Genomic DNA, 8,007 nt, shown 5'->3' with positions numbered 1-8,007 from the left:
TCCAACCTCCTAGTCCAACCTCCTACTCAAGCTCATGTACCACATCTCAAGCTCGATGTGAATCAAATTGAAATCATGTTTTCCAGGGTGCCTGGGTGGCTCAGTTGGTTGGGCGTGTGCCTTCCGCTTGGGTCATGATCTTCCGTGGGTCCCAGGATTGAGTCTCACTTTGGGCTTCCTGCTCAGCGGGAGGCTGCTTCTCTCTCTCTCTCTCTCTATCTCCCTCCTTTTGCCCCTCTCCACTACTCATTCTCTCTTTCTCTCTCTCTCTGTCAAATAAATAAATAAAATATTAAAAAGAATAGAAACCATCTTTCCCACAAATTCCTCTGCATCCTGTGTTCCCTCTCAGGAAGGGAAGAGACACCACCAGTGCCACCATCCAGTGGCTCAAGTCCCAAACCTGGCCATCACTTTTGACATGTTCTTCTTCACATCTTCATCAGTGAGTTCTCATCAGATCCCTTCCACAGTGTCTGTCTGACCCACCCTTTCTGTCCCACACACTGTCACAACCAAACCATGGTACAAGGCACTCCTTCCCCTAGACAGCTGCAGTAGACTTTGAATGGAACCTCCTGTTCTTGCTGCCAGAGGGAACTTTCTAAACCCAAAATTGGAACATGCCTCCCTCTAGCTTAAAACCTTTTGTGGTTTCCTATTGCCCTCGGGATGAAGTTCAAAGCCTCATGTGGCTTTCATGACCTTCCTTGCCTAACATGCCAGCGTCATCTCTTGTGGTTAATCCAAGCTGCTCTCTGCTCAGCTGCCCTGAATTGCCTTTAAAGCAACTCAAGACTCACCAGGCTCTCATTTGCTGCTAGGATTTTCCATATGCTGTTTCCTCTTCCTGGGACTCTTCTCTCCCATACTTAACCTGTCCATTTCAAGTCCCAGCTAAATGTCACCTCCTCGGTTGACCTGTGCCAGGTTTGCATGCTGCACTGCATAAGACTCCTCACTGGTTTGTAACTTGAAATGATCACAGCTGTAAAACTGAGTGAGAAGACTTGCCTGCCTTCTGTGCTCTGTAGCCTCAGGACGAACTTGGTTTCTGGCACACAGCAGAACTTTCATAGTTATTAGCTAAATAAATAGATGAGAGGCCCCTGAGCCAAGCCTGAAGACCAGAGAGGAGGTGGATCAATGAAGCTGGGACCTCAAGGTTAACAGCCCCATGTGGGGCAAGCCCCCTGAGGCCCGAGCCTTTCCACAGGATCACCTGCCACGCTTCTACCAACAGAGGTCTGTGGAGTCAGCTGGGGCTCTCCGTAGGACATAGAGCGGGCTGGAAAGGAGCCCTCCCTAACTCAGGTCACAATTAAATCACCCCAACCAACCTTTGTCCTTGTAGGGTAAGGAGGTTTGCTCCCTGTGGCCTCCAGTCTTGGAGCATTAAATTAAAGATGTAGGCAGTCTGCTGGAAACTATTAAAGTTATCTCAAATGCTTTTCTCCTGGAAATTAAGGAGGCACCCCTGGTTTTGTTTTTTAGGTAGCCGGATCGGTGGGTTTGTGTACTGGGCTAGGACAGGAAAGGGCCTGGGTTGCAGTTTCTTCCTTCTCCCGTTCGCTCTCTATTCCTTTTTTTTTTTTTTTTTTTTTTTTTTTTTTTTTTTTTTTAAGAGCGTAAGAGAAGAGCAAAAAGGAAGAGGGACTGAGAAAGGATAACAAACAAATTGAAGGGTGAGAAGAGTGACAAATTGAAGGGTTCAGGAAAAGTGAGACCGTCCTGGGTGTGGCAGCGGTGGGATTCGAACCCACGCCATCGAAATGACTGGAGCCTAAATCCAGCGCCTTAGACCACTCGGCCACGCTACCGCCCGCTACGACGCCTTCCGCTGAGACTATATTAGTCTAATGACGTGGCATCTCACGCTCCATGGCCCGCCCTCCTGGGTTTTGCGCATGCGCAATATCAGCCGAGTGTTTGCTGCGCCTGTTAAAGGCGTCTTGACCGCCGCCTCCCTTCTGGGCCTCGGAATCACAATACTTTTGTGATCGGCAGCAAAAACTACGGTCGGAACCCAGCATTACAAAGGAAAGGAGAGTTCCTAAATATTAAGCATTAATATTCAGTCCTCCCATGCGTGTACGTGGGCTTTGCCGTGTGCGTCGTATGCTGGCTACGGCCACGAGGGGGCGGTGCCGCGCCGCCGCTTCCTCCCGGCCGGGCTGGGGCCCGGCTGCTCTGTCCCCACCTGCGGACCCCCCAGCCCCACTCCAGGTCAGCTCTGCAAGCCTGGGTGGCCCCACGGCGCGGTCCCTGCTCCCGCGAGGTGAGAATCACCGGTCCAGGTGGATGCCGTTACAATGACAACGTTGTTACACGGTACCCCTTGTCCGCATCTTAGAAGCTGAGGTGCAGAGAGGCCAAGTGACTTGTCTCCACCTGCCGAGCCAGCCTCCCAAGACGCTTCCGTGCAGGCGATCTGTGTTTTCCGTTTTTAATGCAACACAGTTGCATTAAGTACAATCTCTAAATACAGAGCAACTACACCGTACATAAGTACGCGATACATTTCTATTTCCCATCACCCAGAATTAATTGTTAACGTTTTGAATATTTGCTTCAAATATAAATTATTATTAATTATTAATTAATTATTATATAATTAATTATTAAGATTCAAGTGTCTTTTGATATCCTTCAAGTTCAGTTCCCCTTCCTCCTACCTGAGGAGTCTCAGATCGTTTTAGTCCTTTTTAAAAAAAAATAATTTTGCATATTCTTGGGCTTCTCCATTTCCTTGCATGTTTAAGGAAAATAACAGAGATACAGCATAGTAAAGATAGGCAGGGGAGTATGTATGGTAAGCGGAGTATTGCCCACCACCAAAGATGTCCATATTCAAATCCCCAGAACCTGTATGTTACTTTATGTGACAAAAGGGACTTTGTTAAAAAGAAATAAATAAAAGTAAAAATTAATTTTAAAAAAAGGGACTTTGTTGATGTAATTAAGGATCTCAAGATGGGGAGATTACTCTGGATTATCCAGGTGGGCCCAGTATAATCACAAGGGTCCTTGGAAGAGCGACGCAGGAATTAGAGCAGGAGATGTGAAGACAGAAACAGAGGTCCTAGTGATAACCACCACAAACCAACAAATGCATTAGAGGCTATAAAAGGTAAGGACACAGATTCTCCCCTAGAAGGTACAAGACGGAACACAAGTGCCTGTGACACCTTGATTTTCAGACTTCTCACTTCTGGAACTAGAAGATGACTGTGTTGTCTTAATCCACTAAATTTGTGGTAAGTTGTTACAGTAGTCATAGGAAACCAGTACAGTGGCTAAACCAACCCATGGGCTTGGGAATCACACAGGCTGAGCTTGGACTAGCTGTGTGACCTTAGGAAAACTACTTCTTTCTGGACGTGTTATTCATCCCTGTAATGGGGTGATCATAATACCCACTTCACAGGATTGCTGTGAGAATCAAACTCATTCATTCAGCACATATTTCCCGAGCACCTGCAGCGTGTCAGGCACTGTTGTGGGTACTTGGCTACTCGAGAATGAAGCAGAGGGAAGATTGAATGTGGTAATGTGTGTCATGCACTTAAACATCCCTGGCACATAGTGCGGATGTGGTGGTGGTGACCCCAGGGATCTAAGCTCTTGGCTCCCTCCCAGTACTTCCGTGTGCTCATCATCAGAGTTCTTACCTGGGTGGTGACCAGTTGGTGATACTATTCCACATACATCTCCCTACCTCTGCCTTAAGCAGGTGTTTGAGTCTCTCCCGGACCCTGCTAGAATGTCAGCTCCAGGAGGTCAGGCAGTCGTGTCTTGTTCACCCAAAGCCATATCCCTAGTACCTAGAACAGTATAGGCTGTGAGACTTCTCCTCCTACTGGTGGTTTTGCATTGCTTGGTTAAGGCCACTCCATCTTGCTACCTGGACCTAGACAAAGTCAGAGGCAAATGCCTCTGGCTGGAGCTGCCAGACAGGAGAGCTCATAGAACTTTTGTCTGGATGTGGCCAAACTGTGATCTGTTCTTCTGGAAGATCACTTGCAGCCACAAGCAGGAGGCAGAGAGTTATTTAGGAATTCCCTCCCCCATGCCCCTCATGACTCAGCATTCTCCTATAGTTAGACCATATGCTGGGAGTAACCTTCCCCCACCCCAACTCTCTCTCTGATCATTTAATTCAAGTGAACATTAATCCTGTACCTACTAGGCCTGATCAGGCAAAGAACAAGTCTTCTGAGAGGAGAGCTGCTTCCAAAGCTGCCCAGAACCCTCAAGCCAAAGCTGCTTCTCCAACAGAACAAAAATCCAGTGGAGGCAAGGCCATGAGCTCATCTGCTCCACTGAGCATTCCTCTCCTGGCCTGACTTCCCACAGCCGTGCTGACTTGGCTTCTCCAGTGATTTATGTCTTCAAGGGTGCTGTTTGAGAGAAGGCAGCTTCTGTGCAAAGCCAGCCCTAGCCAAGCGACCACGGAAACCACAGCAACAGGACTGTTGCATTTTGGGGTTTTGTTTCATTCTGTAAAAGTTTTGGTTTTGAAGTGACATTTAAAAATAACTTTTGCAAATAAAGTAGTACGTGTTCCTTGTCGAAACTCGAGCAAAGAAGGAGAAGCACAAATAAGAAAACAAAAATCACCTTTAATTTCTCTACCCAGTTAAACTCTGTCAACACTTCAGTGAATAAAGGAAGGTGCTTTCTGTCTGTGAAAATTTGAAATGTAGAGGCCCCAGCTGGCTCAGTCAGTAGAGCATGTGATTCTTGATCTTGAGGTTGTGGGTTTGAGGCCCATGTTGGGTGCAGATATTACTTAAAAATGAAATTTTAGGGGCACCTCAATGGCTAGGTCGATTAAGTGTCTGCCTTCAGCTCAGGTCATGACATGATCTCAGCCCTGGGATTGAACCCCATGGCAGGCAGGCAGTGCCCCCCCCCCCCCCCCCCCCCCCGCCCCGCTCAGCGGGGAGTCTGCTTCTGTCCCTCCCCCACTTGTGCATGCTCACTGTCTCTCAGATAAATAAAATATTTTTTTAAAAAATGAAATTTTTAAAAATAAATAAATTTGAAATGTAATGGAAGACATCCCCATTGCAAATTTTTTTTCAAATGTCATATCACAGGTATAAAGTTGAAGGGAAATTCTTTTCCTCACCACCACTGTCCTTTACAGCTGAACCCCCCAGCTCAGAAGTACTCCCTGTAAAGAGCAATCTTGAGCTGTCCTTCTGGATCTTTTCCTATGCAGATGTATGGCCAAATGCCCCACTCTAATCCTGGGGTTTGCTTTGCAGATGGCAAAGGGAGGTATGCCCTCCCCAAAAGACAGAAGTGTGGTCATTTCATAACTTCTGTGAATCTTTCTATAGCTATACACAGACATTCCAATGGTCCTGTGACAACGTGCTTCACTTTTTTTTTTTTTTTTTTAAGATTTTATTTATTCATGAGAGACACACGGAGAGAGACAGAGACAGAAGCAGGCTCCATGCAAGGAGCCCAACGTGGGACTCAATCCCAGGTCTCCAGGATCACACCCTGGGCCATAGGCAGGCGCTAAACCACTGAGCCACCCAGGCGTCTGGCACTCCACATTTTATGCCTCGTAGGCCTGGGACCTTCGGAGCCAAGGAGTTCTTTCAAGCTGCTGCTTTTAAGCATCTCACTGTGGTTCCCAAGAGTTGGGGAGGGGTTGTTAGGTGATGAATAGTTGGGAGACAGGATTTTTAGGGCAAAGAAACTATATGATACTACAATGGTGGATATATGTCATTATACACTTACCTAGACTCATAGAATGTACCACACCAAGAGTGAACCCTAATGTGAACAATGGACTTTGAGTGATAATGATGTGTCGGTGTAGGTTCATCAGTTTTCACAAATGTACCACTCCAGTGGGGAACAATGATAATAGGGAGGCCGTGCCTGTGTGGGGGACAGGGGAGGTATAGGAAGTCTCTATGCTTTCTCCTTAATTTTGCTGTGAACCTAAAATTGCTCTATGACCCCTGTGGGCACAGCCTCCTATGGAAAAGGGATCTGAACAGTTAACACCTGAAAACCATTTCCCTTCTGTGGTGTGTGTGGCTAGTGTGGTTTTTTTTTTTTCTTTCTTTTTTCAAGATTTTATTTATTTATTCATGAGAGACACACAGAGAGAGAGAGAGAGAGAGAGACAGAGAGAGAGGCAGAGACACAGGCAGAGGGAGAAGCAGTCTCTATGCAGGGAGCCCAATGTGGGACTCAATCCCAGGTCTCCAGGATCACACCCTGGGCTGAAGGCAACGCTAGACCACTAAACCACCCGGGCTGCCCCGCTAGTGTGGTTTTCCATGCTAGCCTAAGCCTGTGCAAAGACTATACCCGTCTCCTTGAAGTTGGGAATTGCTACATATCTGTGACAGGGCCAGTGCACATAAGAGTTGGGCTACTATTTCTGGTGGCCTTTCCTCGGCTGCCACACTATGAAGCACTGGGTGAGATGAAGACTCCATGAATATTTTGGAGGCGGGCTGCTTAGCAGCTTTAATGTGATATAATCCACAGATCATGCAATATGCCCATTTAAAATATATAAATAAGTCAGTGTTTTTTTTTGTTTTTTTTTTAGTATATTCAAAATTGTGCGACCATCACCATGATTAATTTTAGGACCTTTTCATCACCCCAAAAAAGAAACTCCATACCCATTAGTAGCCACCCCTCATTCTACTGAAACTCCCTTCCCAGCCCCAGACAACCACTAATCTACCTTCTATCACCATGGATTTCCTCATTCTGGACATTTCATATAAATGAATTTTTTAAAGGTTTTATTTATTTATTTATTCATTCATTCATTTTTAAAGATTTTATTTATTTATAAGAGACACGAAAGAGAGAGAGAGAGAGAGAAGCAGAGACACAGGCAGAGAGAGGCAGGCTCCATACAGGGAGCCCGACGCGGGACTCAATCCCAGAACTCCAGGATCACACCCAGGGCCGAAGGCAGATGCACAACTGCTGAGCTACCCAGGCGTCCCTTATTTATTTATTCGAGAGAGGGAGAGGGAGAGAGGGAGAGTAGGTGGAGGAGCAGAGGGAGAGGGACAAGCAGACTCCATGCTGAGTGCAGAGCCCGATGTAGGGCTCGATCCCACAACACTGAGATCATGACCTGAGCCAAAATGAAAAGTCAGACACCCAACTGACTGAGCCACCCAGGTACCCCTCTTTTGCCCATTTTTAAGTTGGGTTGTTTATCTTTTTATGGCTGAGAGGTAAGAGCTCTCTGTTCTGGCTATGATTCCCTTATCGGATACGTGACTGGTGAATATTTTCTCCCATTCTCTTAATTGTCTTCTCACTTAAATATATACATATATATATACACATACATATGCATATATGTTTGACATAAAATCAAGGGGTGCCTCGGTGGCTCAATTGGATAAGCCTCCAACTCTTGATTTCAGCCCAGGTCTTGGGATTGAGCCCTGCATTGGGCTCCTGCTGGGCGTGGAAACTGTCTTGGGATTCTCTCTCTTCCTTTCCCTCTGCCCCTCCCACCCCTGCTTGCACATTCACACTTTCTCGCTCTCTCTCGCTCTCAAAAAAAAAAAAAAATATATATATATATATATATAGAGAGAGAGAGAGAGAGAGGACACAAAATCACAATATTACATTGGTTGCTGGTGTGATTTTTCACTGTCTTGGTATCTTTTGTGTCTTGTGGGTTACTGAGTCCCATGGATTACTCTGGTGGGAAAGCGGGGGAAAACCCAACTCCCTGTCAGTGGGAAGAGGGATTTTCTAATAGAAGCAGGGCTTTTGTCCCTTAGAACTTGAAGAGATGTTTGTCCATGTGAGAGGAAGAAGGGCAAGTTTTAGGACAGGGGAGCAAGGCTTAGAACTGGAATGTGCCAATGCACGTCCCAGTTAAGTGTTTATTTTTCCTCTTGGACACTGTAACATTGCTGGTATGGGTGAATGTTTTCCCTCCTACATTCTTTTTGTTTTTTTTTTTTTTTCCCACAAGAGAAC

The 8,007-nt window shown here is 46.2% G+C and overlaps 1 non-coding gene across 1 annotated transcript; it reads right to left on the bottom strand.

Annotated features, from left to right (window-relative positions):
* Positions 1-1,738: 1,738 nt before the first annotated feature.
* On the bottom strand, positions 1,739-1,820 carry TRNAL-UAG. Its single transcript has one exon. It is a non-coding gene; the product is annotated as a tRNA-Leu (tRNA).
* Between the last annotated feature and the right edge of the window lie 6,187 nt (positions 1,821-8,007).

This window comes from Canis lupus, chromosome 6 (assembly GCF_011100685.1).
Source record: "Canis lupus familiaris isolate Mischka breed German Shepherd chromosome 6, alternate assembly UU_Cfam_GSD_1.0, whole genome shotgun sequence".
In the NCBI taxonomy this organism is placed as follows: domain Eukaryota; kingdom Metazoa; phylum Chordata; class Mammalia; order Carnivora; family Canidae; genus Canis; species Canis lupus.
The sequence above is the reverse complement of the archived record's forward strand: the minus strand, read 5'-3'. Positions and strand labels throughout refer to the sequence as shown.